Source organism: Lolium rigidum, chromosome 3 (genome assembly GCF_022539505.1).
Source record: "Lolium rigidum isolate FL_2022 chromosome 3, APGP_CSIRO_Lrig_0.1, whole genome shotgun sequence".
NCBI lineage: Eukaryota > Viridiplantae > Streptophyta > Magnoliopsida > Poales > Poaceae > Lolium > Lolium rigidum.
The window spans coordinates 337,387,636-337,414,048 of record NC_061510.1 but is presented as its reverse complement, the minus strand read 5'-3'; positions in this window follow the sequence as shown (position 1 = coordinate 337,414,048).

Here is a 26,413-nt window from a genome sequence, read left to right as displayed (position 1 = left end):
AAACAGCTGAGGTTGTCAATCTCACCGGCTTGCTGTAACAAAGGATTAGATGTATAGTGTGGATGATGATTGTTTGCGAAAACAAGTAGAACAAGTATTGCAAGAGATTGTATTCGATGTAAAAGAATGGACCGGGGTCCACAGCTCACTAGAGGTGTCTCTCCCATAAGATAAATAGCATGTTGGGTGAACAAATTACGAGTCGGGCAATTGACAAATAGAGAGGGCATAACAATGCACATACATGATATGATGAATATTGTGAGATTTAATTGGGCATTACGACAAAGTACATAGACCGCTATCCAAGCATGCATCTATACCTAAAAAGTCCACCTTCAAAGTTATCATCCGAACCCTTCCAAGCATTAAGTTGCAAAACAACAGACAATTGCATTAAGTATGGTGCGTAATATAATCAATAACTACATCCTCGGACATAGCATCAATGTTTTATCCCTAGTGGCAACAAGCACATCCACAACCTTAGAACTTTCCGTCACTCGTCCCGCATTTAATGGAGGCATGAACCCACTATCGAGCAAAAATACTCCCTCTTGGAGTTAACAGCAAAAACTTGGCCAGAGCCTCTACTAATAACGGAGAGCATGCAAGATCATAAACAACACATAGGTAATAGATTGATAATCAACATAACATAGTATTCTCTATCCATCGGATCCCGACAAACACAACATATAGAATTACGTATAGATGATCTTGATCATGTTAGGCAGCTCACAAGATCCGACAATGAAGCACATGAGGAGAAGACGACCATCTAGCTACCGCTATGGACCCATAGTCCAGGGGTGAACTACTCACTCATCACTCCGGAGGCGACCATGGCGGTGAAGAGTCCTTCGGGAGATGAATCCCCTCTCCGGCAGGTGCCGGAGGTGATCTCCGTAATCCCCCGAGATGGGATTGGCGGCGGCGGCGTCTCGCAAGGTTTTCCGTATCGTGGCTCTCGGTACCGGGGATTTCGCGACGAAGGCTTTAAGTAGGCGGAAGGGCAACGCGGGGGCCACACGAGGGCCCCACACACCGGGGCCGCGCGGCCAAGGGCCGGGCCGCGCCGCCCTGTGGTGTCGGCGCCTCGTGGCCCCACTTCCTTTCCCCTCGGTCTTCCGGAAGCTTCGTGCAAAAATAGGACCCCGGGCGTTGATTTCGTCCAATTCCAAGAATATTTCCTTTGTAGGATTTCTGAAACCAAAAACAGCGAGAAAATAGCAATCGGCTCTTCGGCATCTCGTTAATAGGTTAGTGCCGGAAAATGCATAAATACGACATATAATGTGTATAAAACATGTAGATATCATCAATAATGTGGCATGGAACATAAGAAATTATCGATACGTCGGAGACGTATCAGCATCCCCAAGCTTAGTTCTCGCTCGTCCCGAGCAGGTAAACGATAACAAAGATAATTTCTGGAGTGACATGCCATCATAACCTTGATCATACTATTGTAAACATATGTAATGAATGCAGCGATCAAAACAATGGTAATGACATGAGTAAACAACTCGAATCATAAAGCAAAGACTTTTCATGAATAGTACTTAAAGACAAGCATCAATAAGTCTTGCATAAGAGTTAACTCATAAAGCAGTAAATCAAAGTAAAGGTATTGAAGCAACACAAAGGAAGATCAAGTTTCAGCGGTTGCTTTCAACTTATAACATGTATATCTCATGGATAATTGTCAACATATAGTAATATAACAAGTGCAATATGCAAGTATGTAGGAATCAATGCACAGTTCACACAATTGTTTGCTTCTTGAGGTGGAGAGAGATAGGTGAACTGACTCAACATAAAAGTAAAAGAAAGGTCCTTCGCAGAGGAAAGCATCGATTGCTATATTTGTGCTAGAGCTTTTATTTTGAAAACAAGAAACAATTTTGTCAACGGTAGTAATAAAGCATATGTATCATGTAAATTATATCTTACAAGTTGCAAGCCTCATGCATAGTATACTAATAGTGCCCGCACCTTGTCCTAATTAGCTTGGACTACCGGATCATCGCAATACACATGTTTTAACCAAGTGTCACAAAGGGGTACCTCTATGCCGCCTGTACAAAGGTCTAAGGAGAAAGCTCGCATTTTGGATTTCTCGCTTTTGATTATTCTCAACTTAGACATCCATACCGGGACAACATAGACAACAGATAATGGACTTCTCTTTAATGCATAAGCATGTAGCAACAATTAGTGTTCTCATATGAGATTGAGGATATATGTCCAAAACTGAAACTTCCACCATGATTCATGGCTTTAGTTAGCGGCCCAATGTTCTTCTCTAACAATATGCATGCTCTAACCATTAAAGTGGTAGATCTCCCTTACTTCGGACAAGACGGACATGCATAGCAACTCACATGATATTCAACAAAGAGTAGTTGATGGCGTCCCCGTAAAAACATGGTTATCGCACAACAAGCAACTTAATAAGAGATAAAGTGCATAAGTACATATTCAATACCACAATAGTTTTTAAGCTATATGTCCCATGAGCTATATATTGCAAAGGTAAAGAATGGAAATTTTAAAGGTAGCACTCAAGCAATTTACTTTGGAATGGCGGAGAAATACCATGTAGTAGGTAGGTATGGTGGACACAAATGGCATAGTGGTTGGCTCAAGGATTTTGGATGCATGAGAAGTATTCCCTCTCGATACAAGGTTTAGGATAGCAAGGTTATTTGAAACAAACACAAGGATGAACCGGTGCAGCAAAACTCACATAAAAGACATATTGTAAACATTATAAGACTCTACACCGTCTTCCTTGTTGTTCAAACTCAATACTAGAAATTATCTAGACTTTAGAGAGACCAAATATGCAAACCAAATTTAGCAAGCTCTATGTATTTCTTCATTAATAGGTGCAAATTATATGATGCAAGAGCTTAAACATGAGCACAACAATTGCCAAGTATCAAATTATTCAAGACATTTTAGAATTACTACATGTAGCATTTCCCGATTCCAACCATATAACAATTTAACGAAGAAGATTCAACCTTCGCCATGAATACTATGAGTAAAGCCTAAGGACATATTTGTCCATATGCAACAACGGAGCGTGTCTCTCTCCCACACAATGAATGCTAGGATCCATTTTATTCAAACAAAAACAAAAACAAAAACAAAAACAAACCGACGCTCCAAGCAAAGTACATAAGATGTGATGGAATAAAAATATAGTTTCAGGGGAGGAACTCGATAATGTTGTCGATGAAGAAGGGGATGCCTTGGGCATCCCCAAGCTTAGACGCTTGAGTCTTCTTAAAATATGCAGGGTGAACCACCGGGGCATCCCCAAGCTTAGAGCTTTCACTCTCCTTGATCATATTGTATCATCCTCCTCTCTTGATCCTTGAAAACTTCCTCCACACCAAACTCGAAACAACTCATTAGAGGGTTAGTGCACAATAAAAATTAACATGGTCAGAGGTGACACAATCATTCTTAACACTTCTGGACATTGCATAAAGCTACTGGACATTAATGGAACAAAGAAATTCATCCACCATAGCAAAAGAGGCAATGCAAAATAAAAGCCAGAATCTGTCAAAACAGAACAGTCCGTAAAGATGGATTTTATTGAGGCACCAGACTTGCTCAAATGAAAATGCCCAAATTGAGTGAAAGTTGCGTACATATCTGAGGATCACGCACGTAAATTGGCATATTTTTCTGAGCTACCTACAGAGAGGCAGGTCGAAATTCGTGACAGCAAAGAAATCATATCATCGCTGAGTAATCCAAATCTAGTATGAACCTTACTATCAACGACTTTACTTGGCACAACAATGCACAAAACTAAGATAAGGAGAGGTTGCTACAGTAGTAAACAACTTCCAAGACTCAAATATAAAATAAAAGTACTGTAGTAAAAACATGGGTTGTCTCCCATAAGCGCTTTTCTTTATAGCCATTAAGATGGGCTCAGCAGTTTTAATGATGCACTCGCAAGGAATAGTAGTTGAAGCAAAATAGAGCATCAAAAAGCAAATTCAAAACAAATTTAAACCTAACATGCTTCCTATGAAAAGGAATCTTGTAAATAAACAAGTCATGTAGGCATAATGCAACAAGCATAGAAAAGTAACACAAGCGCAATTTTTAAGATTTTAAGCATATAGAGAGGTGTTTTAGTAACATGAAAACTTCTACAGCCATATTTTCCTCTCTCATAATAACTTTCAGTGGAATCATGAGCAAACTCAACAATATAACTATCACATAAAGCATTCTTATCATGAGTCTCATGCATAGAATAATTACTTCTCCCAACATAAGCATAGTCATTCTTATTAGTTGTAGTGGGAGCAAATTCAACAAAGTAGCTATCATTATTATTCTCATCATCAAATATAGGAGGCAAAGTATCATCAAAGAAAATTTTCTCCTCAATTCTTGGGGGACTAAAAATATCACACTCATCAAAACCAGCTTCCCCAAGCTTAGAATTTTCCATGGCATTAGCAACAATGGTGTTCAAAGCATTCATAGTAATAACATTCCCATTAGGATGCATATAAAGTTCCATGGGTTTTTTAATTCTCTCTTCAAACACATCATGTCCTAATTCAAGATAAAGTTCATAAAGATCTCTCATATTTTTGTTGTTTTCCATTAAGCCTAACTGGTGAAATCACAAAACTTAGTATTCTCAACAGTACCCATTTTAGCAGTAGTAAGTAAATAAAGCAAACTAGATGAAGTAAGCAAGTAACTAATTTTTTTGCGTTTTTGATATAGAGTGCAAGACAGTAAATAAAGTAAAGCTAGCAACTAAATTTTTTTTGTGTTTTGATATAATGCAGCAAACAATAAAGTAAATAAAATAAAGCAAGACAAAAACAAAGTAAAGAGATTGGATTGTGGAGACTCCCCTTGCAGCGTGTCTTGATCTCCCCGGCAACGGCGCCAGAAAACAGTTGCTGGCGTGTAGTTGACGTGGGAGTTAGAGATCTTTGTAGTGTAACTTTCCTTCAGATTCCCCGGCAACGGCGCCAGAAAACAGTCTTGATACGCGTACAGCACGCGTCCGTTGGGAACCCCAAGAGGAAGGTGTGATGCGTACAACGGCAAGTTTTCCCTCAGAAAGAAACCAAGGTTTATCGAACCAGGAGGAGCCAAGAAGCACGTTGAAGGTTGATGGCGGCGGGATGTAGTGCGGCGCAACACCAAAGATTCCGGCGCCAACGTGGAACCTGCACAACACAACCAAAGTACTTTGCCCCAACGAAACGAGTGAGGTTGTCAATCTCACCGGCTTGCTGTAACAAAGGATTAGATGTATAGTGTGGATGATGATTGTTTGCAGAAAACAAGTAGAACAAGTATTGCAAGAGATTGTATTCGATGTAAAAGAATGGACCGGGGTCCACAGTTCACTAGAGGTGTCTCTCCCATAAGATAAATAGCATGTTGGGTGAACAAATTACGATCGGGCAATTGACAAATAGAGAGGGCATAACAATGCACATACATGATATGATGAATATTGTGAGATTTAATTGGGCATTACGACAAAGTACATAGACCGCTATCCAGACATGCATCTATGCCTAAAAAGTCCACCTTCAGAGTTATCATCCGAACCCCTTCCAAGTATTAAGTTGCAAAACAACGGACAATTGCATTAAGTATGGTGCGTAATGTAATCAATAACTACATCCTCGGACATAGCATCAATGTTTTATCCCTAGTGGCAACAAGCACATCCACAACCTTAGAACTTTCTGTCACTCGTCCCGCATTTAATGGAGGCATGAACCCACTATCGAGTATAAATACTCCCTCTTGGAGTTAAGAGCAAAAACTTGGCCAGAGCCTCTACTAATAACGGAGAGCATGCAAGATCATAAACAACACATAGGTAATAGATTGATAATCAACATAACATAGTATTCTCTATCCATCGGATCCCGACAAACACAACATATAGAATTACGGATAGATGATCTTGATCATGTTAGGCAGCTCACAAGATCCGACAATGAAGCACATGAGGAGAAGACGACCATCTAGCTACTGCTATGGACCCATAGTCCAGGGGTGAACTACTCACTCATCACTCCGGAGGCGACCATGGCGGTGAAGAGTCCTTCGGGAGATGAATCCCCTCTCCGAGCAGGTGCCGGAGGTGATCTCCGTAATCCCCCGAGATGGGATTGGCGGCGGCGGCGTCTCGATAAGGTTTTCCGTATCGTGGCTCTCGGTACTCGGGGGTTTTGCGACGAAGGCTTTAAGTAGGCGGAAGGGCAATGCGGGGGGCCACACGAGGGCCCCACACACCAGTGGCCGCGCGGCCAAGGGCCGAGCCGCGCCGCCCGTGGTGTCGGCGCCTCGTGGCCCCACTTCCTTTCCCCTCGGTCTTCCGGAAGCTTCGTGCAAAAATAGGACCCCGGGCGTTGATTTCGTCCAATTCCGAGAATATTTCCTTTGTAGGATTTCTCGAAACCAAAAACAGCTAGAAACAAAGAACCGGCTCTTCGGCATCTCGTTAATAGGTTAGTGCCGGAAAATGCATAAATACGACATATAATGTGTATAAAACATGTAGATATCATCAATAATGTGGCATGGAACATAAGAAATTATCGATACGTCGGAGACGTATCACCTACATGATTATTTAGGTCTGATGAAGATGAATATATGGGATACCCATATATTAGTGATAGGTCTTCTACAGTTTATGTGACCAAAACAAGTATTTAGTTGCTACTATGGTTCCATGCTTTGAAAGAAGGTACCATGATCACATGTTCTAACTTAGGGTTTAGGTTAGAGGCAGAGTTAAGGTTCTCATGTAATAATAGAGCTAGGTTTTTAAATGAATTTAGGGTTTTAGGACTACACATGAAATGATGAGGTTCTAGTTTTCTTTCTTATGGAACTAGGGTTTACCAATTACCCTATAGTTCATGAGTTAATAACTCCATTAATAAAGTTGAAGTTATTAATGGCTTTGAAACAAAAATAATATTAGACTTTTCATTTTATTATTTTTAAGGAATTAATAATTAAGGTAATTATTAATTAGGGTTAAATCTCTCTGATAATGATTTAACAAAATGACAAATAAAGAAAACTGGTTTAATGGTTTCTTTAGTTATTTACTGGGTTTTTATTTAATTTAGAAAGTTCTCCTAATGATTGAATTTTTATTTGAATTTTGAATTAATAAATAAGGCTTAAATAATAAGTTTTAAATATTTAAATTTTTATTAAAAATAAAAATTTCATTTTATATTTTTATTGGATAGAGTTTATTTTTAGGATCATTTTTATATCACATTTGATATTTTTCAGAATTGAAATGAATTTGATTTATTTCTGTAATGTTGCAGCAATTTGTGAAATTTGATTTAAAACAGAGAACTACTAAATCTACCCAGACTAGAGCTACACACAGCCATTGACCAGTGGGCCATTGCCACGGTGGCTGCCACGTGGTGTTTGACCGAAGTCAAAATCGAATTCATCTCCAGAGGGCTACTGGACGGCGGGGGAAATCGTCAGGCGACGACGATTCCGGACGTGCGCGGGTAGGAGACTAAGCGGATGCGATCCGGGGTGTCGTGGGGAACAGTTAGAGGGTGGCGCCGCCGTTGTTGGGTCGCCGGAGCTTGCTCGCCAGCGAGGCCGAGTGGCGGCACTTGCAGACGCGCGATGCGGCGGCGATTCAGGATACTAAGGAGAGGGCCAAGATGCTCAAGCGAAGCAGCAACTCACCACGAGTACGAAGGGCGTATCGGCGAGGTCAGAGACGGTCCCAATCACCGGAACTGATGGCTACCGGCGTCGGAGAAGGTGAGCATGACGCAGACTCTCTGGTGGTCTCTGGCTCGATTCCTCGTGCGGTTTGGGCATTCCGAGGGTGTTGAGGACAATGGCGGCCACGGCGGTGGTCGGGGAGGCTCCAAACGTCGGCGACGGGTGGTGGCCGGGCGAGCTAGGGTTTGCCCCTTTTTTCGGAATTGAAACAGAGAGGGTAGAACTGGGAGCTTCCATGCCTTTTATACCGCCACCGGCGTGCGCTGGCAGTCAAAAACGACGATGGAGACCACGGGACGTGTCCCTCCCCGCCGTGGTGTCGCTCCCAGAGCGTGCGAGCGAGGCAGAGATGACGAAGACGAAGACGTTCTGGTCCTCTTCGTATTTATCTGAAACGAAGGGGTATTGGGCTGGTTCTGGTGGGCTTGGCCTTTGGTGGATTTCTCCACGGGCTACTGCTGGGTTGCTGGCTGGCTCGTGGGCTGCGGGACTGGGCCGTGCTGCTGGGCCGCGTCGGCCAGGTGAGCCTGGTAAGTCCTTTTCTCCTCTTTTTTCTGTTTTATTTTCTGTTTTCAATTCTGGTTTTGAATTCATTATTATTTTGCAGGTCTTATCTATTTTAACTATACAAGAATTATTCCAAGATACTGCAAATTCTTTAGTGGTGTATTAGAGGATTTAATATGGATACTAAATATTGATTTATTAATTACTATTGGGATTTGAGATTTTGAGTTAAATAGCCATATAGGCATGAATTTAAATATTCTATTTGGAAATATTCAAATTATTTTCCCAATGATAGTTTTTCTTACTTGGTGGAATGTAGAGTTTTATTTGGTATTACTTTGCAAGAAACAATTTCATGGTAATATTTATTACTGGATTGCAAATAAGAAGGTGGCTTTAATGGCAGGCTTTCATGTATTAAAATGTGTCTAAGGATTTTACCTCTTATTTGGGAATGTGGTCACTTGTACATAATTTTATGTGAGCACTTGCTTGTGAAGGTTTTGTAGATTTGATTATATCCATATTTCAAAGGTGGCACTAGGATTATATTTAATAACACCTTGAATTACTTAGAGTAGGTATTACTCTCATCAGGGTTTGGTCTTGGTCATAATGATAAGTGGTTGATCACCACTTATGGGTTTTAAATTATAAAATGTAGCACAGGGTTTCTTACGTTCATGAATTCAACATAAGATATTATTGAGGTTGCAATTCTGGTTATAGAGATGGGATGACACCATATTGCATGTGCTAGGGTTAATCTCCCCTAACCAAGATAATATGGTTACTTTCTTAATTGCTTCTGTGCTCATTTAATTACTAAGGATTTGAGAATTGGTTTTATCTTCTACCAATTAACTACAATTATTATCCTAAATTTATCATTAAGTTAACTACATTGGTTATAGTTCTTTTTATAGTTAACTTTGGTCTTATGGATGAATGGTTTCTCACCATATTAAATATGGAGTTTTACTCTAAGGTTTTCTTAGGTTCTTTGTTTTATGAAATATAGGTATGGTAGGATTCTACTTATGATCACCAAATGGTTCACAAGTAAAAGATAAGATATAAACCTAGGGTTGCTTACTAGTTATCTTCCTATAATTTCATGTGGGAATGAAATCTACTTATTCTAGTAGGGTTTAACTTATCCTCACATACTTCAAGAGCATGATCATGGTTAGACATGATCCACTTGTTCTTGATATCTTTACCTCAAGTTCTTAGGGTTTATGATCATCACTCAATTTATAATGATCCAGGTTTGGCTTCCTAAATTATTTCTAATGGAATGGGTTCTCACTTCCATGATCAAGCATTGTCTTGATCAACTAGGATATATCACTTCTATTTTACTTTCTAGGATGGTCATGGTCATGGTTGTCTCAATAGTTTTATATCCCAGGAAAATGCCTGAGATATTTACTTAAAGTTCCCTCAAGAACTGATGGTTTAACCATTTGGATATTGGAATAGATAGAACTAGGATTAGTATGGATGGTCTCTCTCATTTGGGAAGGACTTCAATGCTAACCTAATATTAGGCTCCATAGAGGTTGATGTGATCATCAAGATCTATGTTTAACATTAATGGTTATCTCTCTCTAGGGTTGTCTTGAAGATGATGATTTAAATACTTGGATGTATATCCAAGGTTTAACTCAAGTTTTGTTATTACTTCTTTAATAATTATATAGAACTCTCACCTCTCAGGGTTTGTTGCATACCTAATATGGAATAGGGAAAATTATATTCCTTAGTTGGATCTCCTAGTCTTGTTTCCAATATTAAAGTAGAATGGATATCATAGGGTTTATGATAAGAGCATGGATCAGCTTAAGGCATGGAGAAGATAGGTGAAGAATAGTTTCTCCATTTTATTGTTACTTGGTTTGTAACTAAACAGATGTTCTTATGTTATGGCTATGATTACCATATTATGATCTGTTATGAGATCAAGCAATTGATCATTGATTAAAGTGTTGTTGTGTTGATTATTAGTTCCATTTGATCTAACCCCTTAGATCAAATCATCTTTTCTCAAAACAAAGATTTAACAAAGTCACTTTGAGGTTTATAGCGCTTGACTTGATGAGCTACTTCAATTCCACCAAGATCAAGTGAAACTTCACTTACTGTGACTGTTTTACTTTAAAGCGCGAAAATTCCCCAGATTTTCTATGCATGAATGCAATGCACACATCTGTTTCCTCTATTTTTGTAACCCCAATACCTGGGATATTACAGTCTCTACCCCTTAAACTAAACTTCGTCCTCGAAGTTTGATTTCTCTCACGTTTCCGAATTGTGGATCTGACTTGTGCAGACTACGACTTTTCTCGAACTCCGTGGTAATCTCACTGGATATAATTGTATATATCCCTTATCCAGATTCTTCCTGGAATCTATTAGGGTTTGTCTCTGAACCATGGTTCTTACTTTGATTCTTTGATTTCTTCCAACTCTATAAGCTGGTTTCCTTTCTCATTGAAGATTCAATGATTGGGACTTCTTCTTGTTCTGGCAGTCTTAATTGAGGACTAATTGGATAACATTCTCCTATTTGATAAAATAGGTCTTTGTTTTCCCTTACTACCAAAATTGCAGTAATGGTACTTGTAAGGTACTTACTATGGAAATGGTCGTGATGGTTTATTCCTCTAAGAATGGATTAGACTCATTTAGTCCATCCAATCATGGTTTATAATTGATACCTATAACTCTTTAGATTCATTTAGGTTCCATGAAAGGAATCTTTCATGTAGTCTCTGATTCTGGTATGGTCAAATCCCTTCAATCTTTGACTTCCTTGAGCTATATTTAGTCTACGATATTTCCTTCGTCCAACTTCTTTATCTTTGACTTACTTGAGCTTAAGTACTTCTGAGTAGATATTACTCACTTGCTCAAGTTATAATCCACTTCTTACGTCCTCGAGGTATGAACCTCAGCTTCTGGTCTGACCTTCTTCTGAAGGTATTGTTCAACAATCTTATGAAAATAAGATCGAACTTCCTCTCAGTTCATACCTTCTTCTTTTATTATGCTCAAAGTATTGAGTTATTGTACATCCAACTCAATCTTTACTCTACCCCTTAGAGTTTTCTTATGGTCTTCAACTCCTTTTCTTCCAACTATTGGACTTATGATTAGAATATTGGTATAGGTCTTGTTTATAATTTAGATTCCTCTAAGGTTTTGCGAAGAAACGTTGTGGTGTCTCCACTCAATTGTGGACATCCAATGTGAATCCTTTGACTAAATGTTTATAGATCTAGCTATTTGGCTGGCAAGATTTTATTTGTTCACAAACTTTTGTTACAACTAATTAAATCGTGGACTATTTGTAATACCATCTGGTACCAGCTGTGATTATTATACCAACTGTGGCTATTTGATATCTAAAAATGGATTCTATTATAGGTTCTGATCAACTGGACGAGGCATCTTCTACTTTATCTCGCAGTATTGATATTATACCAATTGTGGTCTTCTGATATCGACTATGGTCTTCTTATGTATGCTATGATTTCATATATCCCCTTCCTTCATTCAGGGTTTATTTTGCAAGAAAACCACTAGCTGACACTATGAATATAGTATCCTAAGTGATTTCCCATGCATTCCCTCTTCTATGTTGACGATGGATCTGCTTCAGCTTCACCATAATCATTGTATTTCTCAGCTTCATGCTTCTCATGTACTAAAGTACACCTCTGTTGAGGTAAAGCATGAATGTTGATTGGCACTTCCTTCAGATTATTGTTGTTGCTTCCCACAACTTTGTTTCCTTTTTCTGATGAACCTTCATCTTGTCTTCAAAATATACAGAATTCGTTACTTCCTCACACGAATACAATTACCCTCTAGATCTATAGCATCAAGTAAGGACTTGATATTGCAACATGCATTTGCATATCAAAGTCAAACTTCATGTATGGATCTAGTCAAACAATGAAAATTCAATAAAATCCAAGAAGATTCAGCTTTGTGCTTATAATACACATCATCATAAGCCTGAATATAATATAGTTGAGTAAGACATCTCTAAACATCAGGCTGAGATGTGTAGTTTATAACACCACATAATATAGGTTTATATCGTGATACTTAGCACGAATATAGGGAATTCTACTATTTGTCTCAACCTTTACCTTAATTGCACATTTGCAATGAGATAAACTTGAAACAAAGTGGTCTAGGATAGTTGTGGTTAACCTAATTTTCTTTGGAAGTACTAACTTAGCTTCCATTCTGTTGAGGACTACTTCAATGATATGTCTGGTTCTAACATCACTATTCTAGACACATAACTATTGGAATATAGCTCCTATACTTCCAAGTTATTGCATCGTAAGGCTATGGACCTAATGTTCTTGACACAGTTCCCATGGTTTTTGGAACATAGTTCTTGCACTATTGTTTAGCACTTGGCTTCTTATTGTACTCCTCCAAAATACTTATAATGTTCTATTCCATCACATAATGATTCTCGGGTGAATCATATATGATTAACAACTCTACCATGTAAGTAATCATATTTTATTCATATCTCTCTTCCTTATCTCCCATGATTGACTCATCATGGTCTATACTACCTCATATGACTCATAGTTATCACTTACTATCAATTGTTTCACATGTCTAGATAGTTTTACTTACTCATTACTTAACTTGGTCTACATCTTCTATTAGGATATCTTAATTATCTTCATCAATTGATATAACTCCTATTACCAATCTGGATAACTCTTACTTAATCATAACATATGTTGGTACACATCTTCCACTAGGATATCTTCCTTATGGTTGTATCCTCTCTTTGGACTACCATGTATTGTATACCAACTGTGGTCTACTCATAATTATTTTAGGGTCTTAATTGTGTACTACATGTTTGAGATTAGCTGACTAACTTTACTTTATCTTGGTAAGTTAGGTAAGAAATGTTGACTCAAGTGTGTCAGGATTATTCTCAAGTGAATATCCATCTCAAGTCATAAAAATATTTGGTTTAACTAAGACAACTTCCTATAGACACTACCAATCCTATAGGTCTCCTTTAAAGGGTTTTAATCCTAGGTCAAAGCATTTGCTACGATACCAAGTCGTGGTGACCCGGCATACCACTTGCATGGTGTAGTATGCAAGTCCGATATAACACCAATGAAACACCGTTCCACTAGTATTATATCGCTCGAGTGGTACAACAGAAACATATGCGGGTCCAAGGTATGTCTATAGAATTACAACACCGACTACGTTACATAAGATCATCATAGCCTCCTACTTTACAATGAGGTAAAACTGCAAATAAACTCCAGAAGATAGACTCGTAGTCTAATCCTAACACGAACTCTGTTTGAAGAGTATTTAACTAGCTACAGAGGCTATGAATAGATTCTAGCTAAATAGGAGCTGGGTTTAGGAAGCTAGTTCCCTTCTACTACTTAATCTACGTTTTCTCCATGGTAGTTGTGGTGTTTGACTCTTCTGTCAGGTTCCTGTCCCTTGAAGTAATTGTTGATTCCTCGGTCTTCGAGTTGCACTGTAGATTCTCCTTCGATGCCTCCATATCTAAGCAGGGGATTTAAGAGTGGGATGAGTACGAGCGTACTCAACAAGTTCATTATAGGAAAGAGGTGTTTAATGCACTAGCTACAGCATTAGACCAGAAAGTCTAGTACTAATGCAAGTTTTCATAACCATTTCTTCAAAAGGGTTGCTTTTATTCAGAAGAACTATGTCCATCAGTCTTCACCGGTTTACTAGAACTTCATGGAGTTCCTTTCCGGCAGCGTTCGCAGTTCCATATCCCGGAACGAGGAGTGACGAGTCACGGTTCTTTACATTCTGCAGAGGTGTGTTGCTTTACCCATAAGAGATCTTAACCTTGGTGCCAACCAAGCTGCGGGCTTGTCCACACTTCCTATGGTGTGAGGCCCGGTATAAGGTCTAGCCAATCATGTTCCTCCGCTACCTCGAACACCCACCCGTTGCTTGCAAACTCCGACCACGGGTCCACGCCGGCCTCATTATTCCCATAGATTTCGGGGTGGACTCCGACCACGACGTCAATGCGGGGCTCTACCATACATTCCTACGCCGGCAGTTGCAACCCATCATAGACCCCATTACCGTTGGGACTTCTACGGGTTCCCACCCCTGCATCATGTCTCGCAAGATCATGTGCACCCGGTAATGAGCATCCGTTGATGAACGAGAGGTGGAAACACTTTTGACTACTCCGTCCCACTCCGGATCTTATGGTTAACACGGGTATTGCGGCACAAGAATCACTGGACGCCATTTGTTGTTTAATCCTAGATGGATATAAACCCTTGCAATGGAACCTCCACCATATCAACACAATCCATGGTTCCATTGCCCACCACATAGTCATATTCATAGTTATGAAAATAGTGGTTTTGGTTTTTTATGCAATAGTGATAACCATAGTACTTTGCAAGTAATTTGATAGAAATAATCAAATGACATGAGCAAGTGATGAACTTGCCTTTCTTGACTACAAGATTATGCAGGCAAGGTCTTCGATACGCAATAACTCCAAATTCTGAAAGAGCATCATCGTCCGGTAAAGATGATGTTTAAAAGATTGGCAAGGATGCAATAATGCATAAGTATGAGATGCAATCGCTCTAAGCGTGACCTAACCCCGATGACTTAGGATTAGTGAATTGAAATGATTTGTTTAGGATGTGTTGCACTTTTAGGGTGATTCACATACAAGGTTCTTATTCAGGTGTGATTACTTGGTATCCTAAACATGTGCTGCAATATATCATAATAATAGCATTAATAGCACACAACAATAACATTTGGTATACTCCTAACATGTAATGAATAGTGGTTGGTTTTAGCACTCTATGGCATGGTTAATGATTAATTATTATATACTCCAAAAGAATAACTTTTGAAGAACATGTTCTTTAATAAAGAACAAGTATGATAATTAGGGTTGTTGGGTTCTATGGTTTACTATGGTTTCCCATTATGCAGAGTAAGTAGTAGATGGATCCAAACAAGATTGGATTCATCAACACCTAGGCTTGTAAAGTTGAGTTAAGCCTAAGAATCTTGATCAACTTATTATAAATAGTTGCTATCAAAGTTGGTTTACCTTGCTGATGATAGTTGGATATTGGCTATAGGTTCTATTAGGCAGGATTGATGATGATTCTTTATTTACTTCAAAAGAATAACTTTTGAAGAACATACTTCTTAAATAATAAGAAGTATATCAATTAGGGTTGAGGTGGTCTAGTTTTGCTATTTAATTCCCTAAGTAAAGATTGATTGGTTCCTAAATAGGATGGTTCATAAGTATCCAACACTAGTGGGGTTTAGTGGAATATGGTCAGGTAATGTTTTGGGATTTGGCATAGTTGCTTCTGAGGTTCATCACATTGATGTGATGCTGAATAGGGATGAATAGGAATGATGGTTTTGGGTAATAGGATCTAGGGTTTACACTTGGTTGACCCTACCTGATTATTTAGGTCTGATGGAGATGAATATATGGGATACCCATATATTAGTGATAGGTCTTCTACAGTTTATGTGACCAAAACAAGTATTTAGTTGCTACTATGGTTCCATGCTTTGAAAGAAGGTACCATGATCACATGTTCTAACTTAGGGTTTAGGTTAGAGGCAGGTTAAGGTTCTCATGTAATAATAGAGCTAGGTTTTTAAATGAATTTAGGGTTTTAGGACTACACATGAAATGATGAGGTTCTAGTTTTCTTTCTTATGGAACTAGGGTTTACCAATTACCCTATAGTTCATGAGTTAATAACTCCATTAATAAAGTTGAAGTTATTAATGGCTTTGAAACAAAAATAATATTAGACTTTTCATTTTATTATTTTTAAGGAATTAATAATTAAGGTAATTATTAATTAGGGTTAAATCTCTCTGATAATGATTTAACAAAATGACAAATAAAGAAAATTGGTTTTAATGGTTTCTTTAGTTATTTACTGGGTTTTTATTTAATTTAGAAAGTTCTCCTAATGATTGAATTTTTATTTGAATTTTGAATTAATAAATAAGGCTTAAATAATAAGTTTTAAATATTTAAATTTTTATTAAAAATAAAAATTTCATTTTATATTTTTATTGGATAGAGTTTATTTTTAGGATCATTTTGATATCACATTTGATATTTTTCAGAATTGAAATGAATTTGATTTATTTCTGTAATGCTGCAGCAATTTGTGAAATTTGATTTAAAACAAAGAACTACTAAATCTACCCAGACTAGAGCTACACACAACCACTGACCAGTGGGCCATTGCCACGGTGGCTGCCACGTGGTGTTTGACCGAAGTCAAAATCGAATTCATCTCCAGAGGGCTACTGGACGGCGGGGGAAATCGTCAGGCGACGACGATTCCGGACGTGCGCGGGCAGGAGACTAAGCGGATGCGATCCGGGGTGTCGTGGGGAACCGTTAGAGGGTGGCGCCACCGTTGTTGGGTCGCCGGAGCTTGCTCGCCGGCGAGGCCGAGTGGCGGCACTTGCAGACGCGCGACGTGGCGGCGATTCAGGGCACTAAGGAGAGGGCCAAGATGCTCAAGCGAAGCAGCAACTCATCGCGAGTACGAAGGGCGTATCGGCGAGGTCGGAGATGGTCCCAATCACCGGAATTGATGGCTACCGGCGTCGGAGAAGGTGAGCATGACGCGGAATCTCTGGTGGTCTCTGGCTCGATTCCTCGTGCGGTTTGGGAATGCCGAGGGTGTTGAGGACAATGGCGGCCACGACGGTGGTCGGGGAGGCTCCAAGCGTCGGCGACGGGTGGTGGCCGGGCGAGCTAGGGTTTGCCCCTTTTCGGAATTGAAACAGAGAGGGTAGAACTGGGAGCTTCCATGCCTTTTATACCGCCACCGGCGTGCGCTGGCAGTCAAAAACGACGATGGTGACCACGGGACGTGTCCCTCCCCGCCGTGGTGTCGCTCCCAGAGCGTGCGAGCGAGGCAGAGATGACGAAGACGAAGACGTTCTCGTCCTCTTCGTATTTATCTGAAACGAAGGGGTATTGGGCTGGTTCTGGTGGGCTTGGCCTTTGGTGGATTTCTCCACGGGCTACTGCTGGGTTGCTGGCTGGCTCGTGGGCTGCGGGACTGGGCCGTGCTGCTGGGGTGCGTCGGCCAGGTGAGCCTGGTAAGTCCTTTTCTCCTCTTTTTTTCTGTTTTGATTTTCTGTTTTCAATTCTGGTTTTGAATTCATTATTATTTTGCAGGTCTTATCTATTTTAACTATACAAGAATTATTCCAAGATACTGCAAATTTTTTAGTGGTGTATTAGAGGATTTAATATGGATACTAAATATTGATTTATTAATTACTATTGGGATTTGAGATTTTGAGTTAAATAGCCATATAGGCATGAATTTGAATATTATATTTGGAAATATTCAAATTATTTTCCCAATGATAGTTTTTCCTACTTGGTGGAATGTAGAGTTTTATTTGGTATTACTTTGCAAGAAACAATTTCATGGTAATATTTATTACTGGATTGCAAATAAGAAGGTGGCTTTAATGGCAGGCTTTCATGTATTAAAATGTGTCTAAGGATTTGACCTCTTATTTGGGAATGTGGTCACTTGTACATAATTTTATGTGAGCACTTGCTTGTGAAGTTTTTGTAGATTTGATTATATCCATATTTCAAAGGTGGCACTAGGATTATATTTAATAACACCTTGAATTACTTAGAGTAGGTATTACTCTCATCAGGGTTTGGTCTTGGTCATAATGATAAGTGGTTGATCACCACTTATGGATTTTAATTATAAAATGTAGCACAGGGTTTCTTATGTTCATGAATTCAAGCATAAGATATTATTGAGGTTGCAATTCTGGTTATAGAGATGGGATGACACCATATTGCATGTGCTAGGGTTAATCTCCCCTAACCAAGATAATATGGTTACTTTCTTAATTGCTTACATGCTCATTTAATTACTAAGGATTTGAGAATTGGTTTTATCTTCTACCAATTAACTACAATTATTATCCTTAATTTATCATTAAGTTAACTACATTGGTTATAGTTCTTTTTATAGTTAACTTTGGTCTTATGGATGAATGGTTTCTCACCATATTAAATATGGAGTTTTACTCTAAGGTTTTCTTAGGTTCTTTGTTTTATGAAATATAGGTATGGTAGGATTCTACTTATGATCACCAAATGGTTCACAAGTAAAAGATAAGATATAAACCTAGGGTTGCTTACTAGTTATCTTCCTATAATTTCATGTGGGAATGAAATCTACTTATTCTAGTACGGTTTAACTTATCCTCACATACTTCAAGAGCATGATCATGGTTAGACATGATCCACTTGTTCTTGATATCTTTACCTCAAGTTCTTAGGGTTTATGATCATCACTCAATTTATAATGATCAAGATTTGGCTTCCTAAATTATTTCTAATGGAATGGGTTCTCACTTCCATGATCAAGAATTGTCTTGATCAACTAGGATATATCACTTCTATTTTACTTTCTAGGATGGTCATGGTCATGGTTGTCTCAATAGATTATATCCCAGGAGAATGCACGAGATATTTACTTAAAGTTCCCTCAAGAACTGATGGTTTAACCATTTGGATATTGGAATAGATAGAACTAGGATTAGTATGGATGGTCTCTCTCATTTGGGAAGGACCTCAATGCTAACCTAATATTAGGCTCCATAGAGGTTGATGTGATCATCAAGATCTATGTTTAACATTAATGGTTATCTCTCTCTAGGGTTGTCTTGAAGATGATGATTTAAATACTTGGATGTATATCCAAGGTTTAACTCAAGTTTTGTTATTGCTTCTTTAATAATTATATAGAACTCTCACCTCTCAGGGTTTGTTGCATACCTAATATGGAATAGGGAAAATTATATTCCTTAGTTGGATCTCCTTGTCTTGTTTCCAATATTAAAGTAGAATGGATATCATAGGGTTTATGATAAGAGCATGGATCAGCTTAAGGCATGGAGAAGATAGGTGAAGAATAGTTTCTCCATTTTATTGTTACTTGGTTTGTAACTAAACAGATGTTCTTATGTTATGGCTATGATTACCATATTATGATCTGTTATGAGATCAAGCAATTGATCATTGATTAAAGTGTTGTTGTGTTGATTATTAGTTCCATTTGATCTAACCCCTTAGATCAAATCATCTTTCTCAAAACAAAGATTTAACAAAGTCACTTTGAGGTTTATAGCGCTTGACTTGATGAGCTACTTCAATTCCACCAAGATCAAGTGAAACTTCACTTACTGTGACTGTTTTACTTTAAAGCGCGAAAATTCCCCAGATTTTCTATGCATGAATGCAGTGCACACATCTATTTCCTCTATTTTTGTAACCCGAATACCTGAGATATTACAAATATTCATCGGATCCCCACAAACACAACATGTAGCATTACAAATAGATGATCTTGATCATGATAGGCAGCTCACAAGATCTAACATGATAGCACAATGAGGAGAAGACAACCATCTAGCTACTGCTATGGACCCATAGTCCAAGGATGAACTACTCATGCATCAATCCGGAGGCGGGCATGGTGATGTAGAGCCCTCCGGTGATGATTCCCCTCTCCGGTAGGGTGCCGGAGGCGATCTCCTGAATCCCCCAAGATGGGATTGGCGGCGGCGTCTCTGGAACTTTTTCCGTATCGTGGCTCTCGGTAATAGGGTTTTCGCGACGGAGAGTTTAAGTAGGCGGAAGGGCAGAGTCGGAGGAGGCACGGGGGCCCCACACCATAGGCCGGTGCGGGCCCCTCCTTGGCCGCGCCGCCCTATGGTTAGGGCGCCTCGTGGCCCCACTTTGTATCCTCTTCGATCTTCTGGAAGCTCCGTGGAAAAATAAGACCCTGGGCGTTCGTTTCGTCCAATTCCGAGAATATTTCCTGTGTAGGAGTTCTGAAACCAAAAACAGCACAAAACAGGAACTGGCGCTTCGGCATCTCGTTAATAGGTTAGTGCCGGAAAATGCATATAAATGATGTAAAGTGTATATAAAACATGTGAGTATTGTCATAAAACTAGCATGGAACATAAGAAATTATAGATACGTTTGAGACATATCAGGGTCCACAGTTCACTAGTGGTGTCTCTCCAATAAGATAAATAACATGTTGGGTGAACAAATTACAGTTGGGCAATTGACAAATAGAGAGGGCATAACAATGCATATACATATCATGATGACTACTATGCGATTTACTTAAGGCATTACGACAAAAAACATAGACCGCCATCCAGCATGCATCTATGCCTAAAAAGTCCACCTTCGGGTTAGCATCCGCACCCCTTCCAGTATTAAGTTGCAAACAACGGACAATTGCATTAAGTACTGTGCGTAATGTAAACAATACAAATATTCTTAGACAAATCATTGATGTTTTATCCCTAGTGGCAACAACACATCCACAACCTTAGGGGTTGCTGTCACTCCCCCAGATTCAATGGAGACATCAACCCACTATCTAGCATAAATACTCCCTCTTGGAGTCACAAGTATCAACTTGGCCAGAGCCTCTACTAGCAACGGAGAGCATGGAAGATCATAAATAACATATATGATAGATCAATAATCAACTTGACATAGTATTCAATATTCATCGGATCCCAACAAACACAACATGTACCATTACAAATAGATGATCTTGATCATGATAGGCAGCTCACAAGATCTAAACATGATAGCACAAGAGGAGAAGACAACCATCTAGCTACTGCTATGGACCCGTAGTCCAAGGATGAACTACTCACGCATCAGTCCGGAGGCGGGCATGGTGATGTAGAGCCCTCCGGTGATGATTCCCCTCTCCGGCAGGGTGCCGTAGGAGATCTCTTGAAACCCCCGATAGGGTTGACGGCGGCGGCGTCTCTGGAACTATTCTGGTATTCTGGTTCTCCGTGGTAGGGTTTTCGGGGACGAAGGAATAAATAGGCGAAGGGGCAGAGTCGGGGGAGCCAGGAGGCTCCCTCCCCATATGTCGGCGCGGGGGGCCCCACGGCCGCGCCGCCTTATGGTGTGGCCCCCCTGCTGACCTTCCTCGACTCTTCTTCGGTCTTCTGGAACACTCCGTGGACAATAGGGCCGTGGGCTTTTGTTTCGTCCAATTCCGAGAATATTTGTAAACTAGCTCTTCTGAAATCAAAAATAGCATAAAACAGGAACTAGCACTGCGGCATCTTGTTAATAGATTAGTCCCAGAAAATGCATAAAAACATTATAAAGTGTGAATAAAACATGTAGGTATTGTCATAAAACAAGCATGGAACATAAGAAATTATAGATACGTTGGAGACGTATCAGTCATGAGGAGCTCAAGTCTTGCATTACTTCTTATTATAAAGGTTTGTTTGGTCCGCCGGAGGACTCTGACATATCCTTGGACGAGTCCAGGATAGAGGATATTCCACAAGTTACTTTGGAAGAAAATGCTATTCTTACAGCTCCTTATCTAGAAGAGGAGGTACGAAAGGCGGTCTTTCTTATGGAACACAATAAGGCTCCATGCCTTGATGGGTTCCCAGCTGAGTTCTACCAATACTTCTGGGACATAATTAAAAATGACCTATTAGACCTATTTGTTGAGCTTCACGCTGGGCGACTTGAATTATTCCGGATTAACTTTGGGAGATTATTTTACTACCAAAGGTTAATGATGCTAAAAGGATTCAACAATATAGGCCTATATGTCTTCTTAATGCTTGTTTCAACATTTTTACTGAAGTTGCTACTATTAGACTTAATTCAGTGGTTGATCATGTTGTGCGTCCTACTCAGTTGGCTTTCATGCAAGGAAGATATAGCTTAGATGGTGTAGTAACCTTGCATGAAACGATTCATGAGATGCACCGAAAGAAGTTGAATGGGGTTATCCTCAAAATCGACTTTGAAAAATCCTATGATAAAGTTAAGTGGTCTTTTCTCCAACAAACTCTGAGGAAGAAAGGGTTCTCCGATGAGTGGCGAGCGTTGATTAATAACTTTGTTTTTTGCGGAAGTGTCGCCATCTAGGTCAATGCTACCGTTTGTAGATACTTTCAGACAAAAAAGGGGTTGAGGCAAGGGGATCTAGTATCTCCAATGTTATTCAACATTGTAGCGGATATGCTTGCTATATTAATTGACCGCGCTAAAGTCGGCCAAATTGAAGGAGTGGTTCCCTAACTTGTTGATGGGGGATTGTCTATTCTTCAGTACGCTGACGATACAATTATTTTTATGGATCATGATCTCGAAAAAGCTACAAATCTGTAATTAATCTTATCAGCGTCTGACCATTTATAAGGTCTTAAGATTAACTTCCGTATGAGTGAATTGTTTTGTTTTGGCGAGGCACAAGAAGACGCCAACCGTTACGCCGAACTATGCATGTGCCACGACGGGCCACAAGTTCGCGCCCTGACCCGCACATGCCCATGTTACCGTGAAGGTCAGCTCTGATACCATATGTGATATGGATATCCAGGCCTGGTACACTAGGACAGCCGTAGATTCGAGGATTAAGTCTAAGGTTGTACCATTATTATTGTATCGTAGCATTGTTATTAGGAAATAATGTAGCCAGGTCATGTGGTGGGCCAAATTAAGGTTTTTAGTGTGTCTGTTGGGATTGGGCCTGTCCAACCCAACTAGGGCTAGGCCCATAAGTGGGCGCCCTAGCCCAATAGGGGCTGGCCGGCCACCCTTCCCCTCATATAAGGAGGTGGGGCGGCTAGGGTTAGGTTTAGTTTTAGATTGAATCCAGAATATGTAGAACTTTGAGTTCATACTATCACCGTCCCTATGGGATCGGCGTGCGTGACGGCGTCTTGGACGTTCGTCCGGTTATCCAATAAAGATGTGAGAGTTCTTGAGTCTGTCAAGATTATTCATATGTGCTTGAGTATCCTTGAATACGTCGAGGAAGTTCAAGATCTATCGGTCCTATGGATCATCATGGTGCATCGTGAAAGATCGAGAAACCTATTTCCTCATCATGTGGTATCGGATTGCTAGGTTGATCACGGTGCAGATTGGTTTGTTTCTCAGTTGTTTCTGCTCGATTGCTGTGGCTACCATTGGGTACGTCGCCGCCATGGTGTTGGTGAAGATCAAGGAGGAGGAAGTGCGCGGCAGATTCAAGTTTCAAGAGGCCTTCGTTCTTGCGGAAGTGGTAGCGGCAAGGGAGAGGAAGGAGAAGCACTACCGAAGTTCTGCCACGACAGGAGTTTGCAGGAATTCTCTGCCACGGTAGGAAAATTCGCGAGGAAGGTCACGTTCGTCAGGCGGCCGGTTCCACGACCCGGTCAACCGGGCTCAGCACCGGACGGGCCGGCGCCAGAGCCGGCAGACCGGCCACCTCACCGGAATGACCGGCATCACCGCCGGTTGGACCGGGCTCCAGACCGGGCATGTCCGGTCTAAACCGGGTTTACCACCGGTGCAATCCGGGGCGGATCCAGGGGCAGGGGAGGAGCATCCGGCCTCCAGGCTGGCAGGATCGGGCATGACCGGGCCTCTGGCCGGCTGGGCCGGCGCCCAGGCCGGTCATAGCGAGCCCCAGGCCGGGCCGTTTCAGGCGTACAGTCCGCAGTATCCAAGTCCAGACCCGCAACGTCACTTATGTTGCTGTTGTTTCTTCGTTGCGGGGTGGAGGAAATTTTGCTCTTCAAGAAGGACGACATTTGTATTTCAGAAAGGTGCATTCTCGGGTGTGTTCAGCTTATTTGGATCCATGGCGTGCAAGAGTTTGTTCTGTGTGTCTTGGGTGATATGCATGGTGCACTTTCAGTTTGTATTTGGAGGATGCATGTGTCTCAATCAGGTTGATGGCGTCGAAGACCAAAGGGCGCCAAGGTCAAGTCAAGCTAGTCGAGAGGGAGGATGAGGTGTGGAAGACTGGCGAGGCTTGAGGATGAAGATCGGCGATGTTCTTATCTGATTACCCTTTTTCTAGCAGACCCTCACGCGTTGGGAACAACGCTTCTTGAAGAAGGGGAGAATGATATGGATATCCAGGCCTGGTACACTAGAGGACAGCCATAGATACGAGGATTAAGTCTAAGGTTGTACCATTATTATTGTATCGTAGCATTGTTATTAGGAAATAATGTAGCCAGGTCATGTGGTGGGCCAAATTAGGGTTTTTAGTGTGTCTGTTCGGATTGGGCATGTTCAACCCAACTAGGGCTAGGCCCATAAGTGGGCGCCCCAGCCCAATAGGGGATGGCCGGCCACCCTTCCCCTCATATAAGGAGGTGGGGCGGCTAGGGTTAGGTTTAGTTTTAGATTGAATCCAGAATATGTAGAACTTTGAGTTCATACTATCACCGCCCCTATGGGATCGGCGTGCGTGACGGCGTCTTGGACGTTCGTTCGGTTATCCATGAGAGTTCTTGAGTCTATCAAGAGTATTCATATGTGCTTGAGTATCCTTGAATCTGTCGAGGAAGTTCAAGATCTATCGGTCCTATGGATCATTAAGGTGCATCGTGAAAGATCGGGAAACCTATTTCCTCATCAATATGTAACACATGGGCACCCCGGCTGGCCTGTTACCCTTGGCAGCTCTCTAGAATCTCTAGACTAGCCCCACAACCAACACATATCTTTTCTGCGCACTTTATCTTCACTTGTGTGTATCCGGTGCATCCGGTAAGAACTTTCCGGTCGGTCACCCATCCTTACATCGCTCCAGGCCAAGCACGCTTAACCGTTTCAAATTTCGACGACTTTGTCTACTTCCTCCAGCTATCATCTGCTCATCGATAGGGCTATCAGTCCCCTCTACAAGTCTCGTGAAATACAGATCCCAATTTCGCATATTGATTTGGACATTTGATAGTCATGGGACAAGTCAATCTACGTGTGCAGTGAACGACGGATAATTAGTTTTCGTAGAGTCGTCGGAGCTCGAGACGTCGGTGAGAAGTTAAAACCAGGTGCATGATCTACCTGCTGTAGCTGGGCAGCCACGACGGCCAGGAGGATAGGACTTTATTTGGATGATGTTCTTCCTTACCATCGCGTCCTCCAAAGGCATCCTGGACACGCGTTAGAACGCTACGAGCTGGAGAAGGTTCAGGACATCTACGAGATTCTGTTACTCTCCTCAACCGCCACCGCCATGCCCGCCCGCTTCGGTTGGACGCGCGGCCGTCCGCTTCGGTACTGTGCAGCAGGTGGTCGTGAAACTTCGTATGCATAAAGCGTGTTTGAGTACTCATATTGGGTATTTACTTATTTAGCAGAAAATATGGAGGTTAAGTTTCTACTAAAAAAGATAACATTGATGATTACATACAGGTGTGGCCGATAGTTGTGGTGCATCAATTTTTCCCGATGCCTCCCACACCCATGGACAAGATGAAGTGAAAACGGTAAGAAACAAATAAAACAATAAAATAGCCATGCTACTAGGGGTCCTCTTTCACCTATTCTTGTCGTGTCATTTTGCTTCACATTTCCAAGTTTATATAATAGGGGATATGGGGACAATAAAAGAGGGTCAAGAGGTAGGAATTGCATTTAGAAGAGTAGGTGCTATAATGTTGCACGTTGGTTTGAATCATCTCTTCAGTGTATGCACACTTCACATCGATTCCAAAAATATTAAAGCCTTGAACAATATCAGCTGGTAGCATATCGAGCTTCAGACAGATCACAAACTTCACATGGATTCGAAATAGACAGAAAACTACTTGGTGTATGTACACTCAAAAGGAAGTTGTTAGCAAAACCATCACATTTTCACCCAAATGTTAACTTCGGTACCACTTTATGTTTTAGAAGGAAAAAAACTACCACTTTTTGCCAAGATTTTCGCAGAAAACACCAATCATTAATTGATAACAAATTGACACGAAAACTGGCAGGTGGGGCCATCTACCAGTTTTGTTTGCTGATGTGGACTGAGACCCACTTGTCTGCTCACATTAAGAAAAATAAAAATTGCCTACAACTAAAGGGAAAAAAAGGAAAATCTGGAAAAGGAAAAAAAATCACCGACTCGCACTCCACCCCTACCGCGTCCGTGCTCCAGCGAGGACG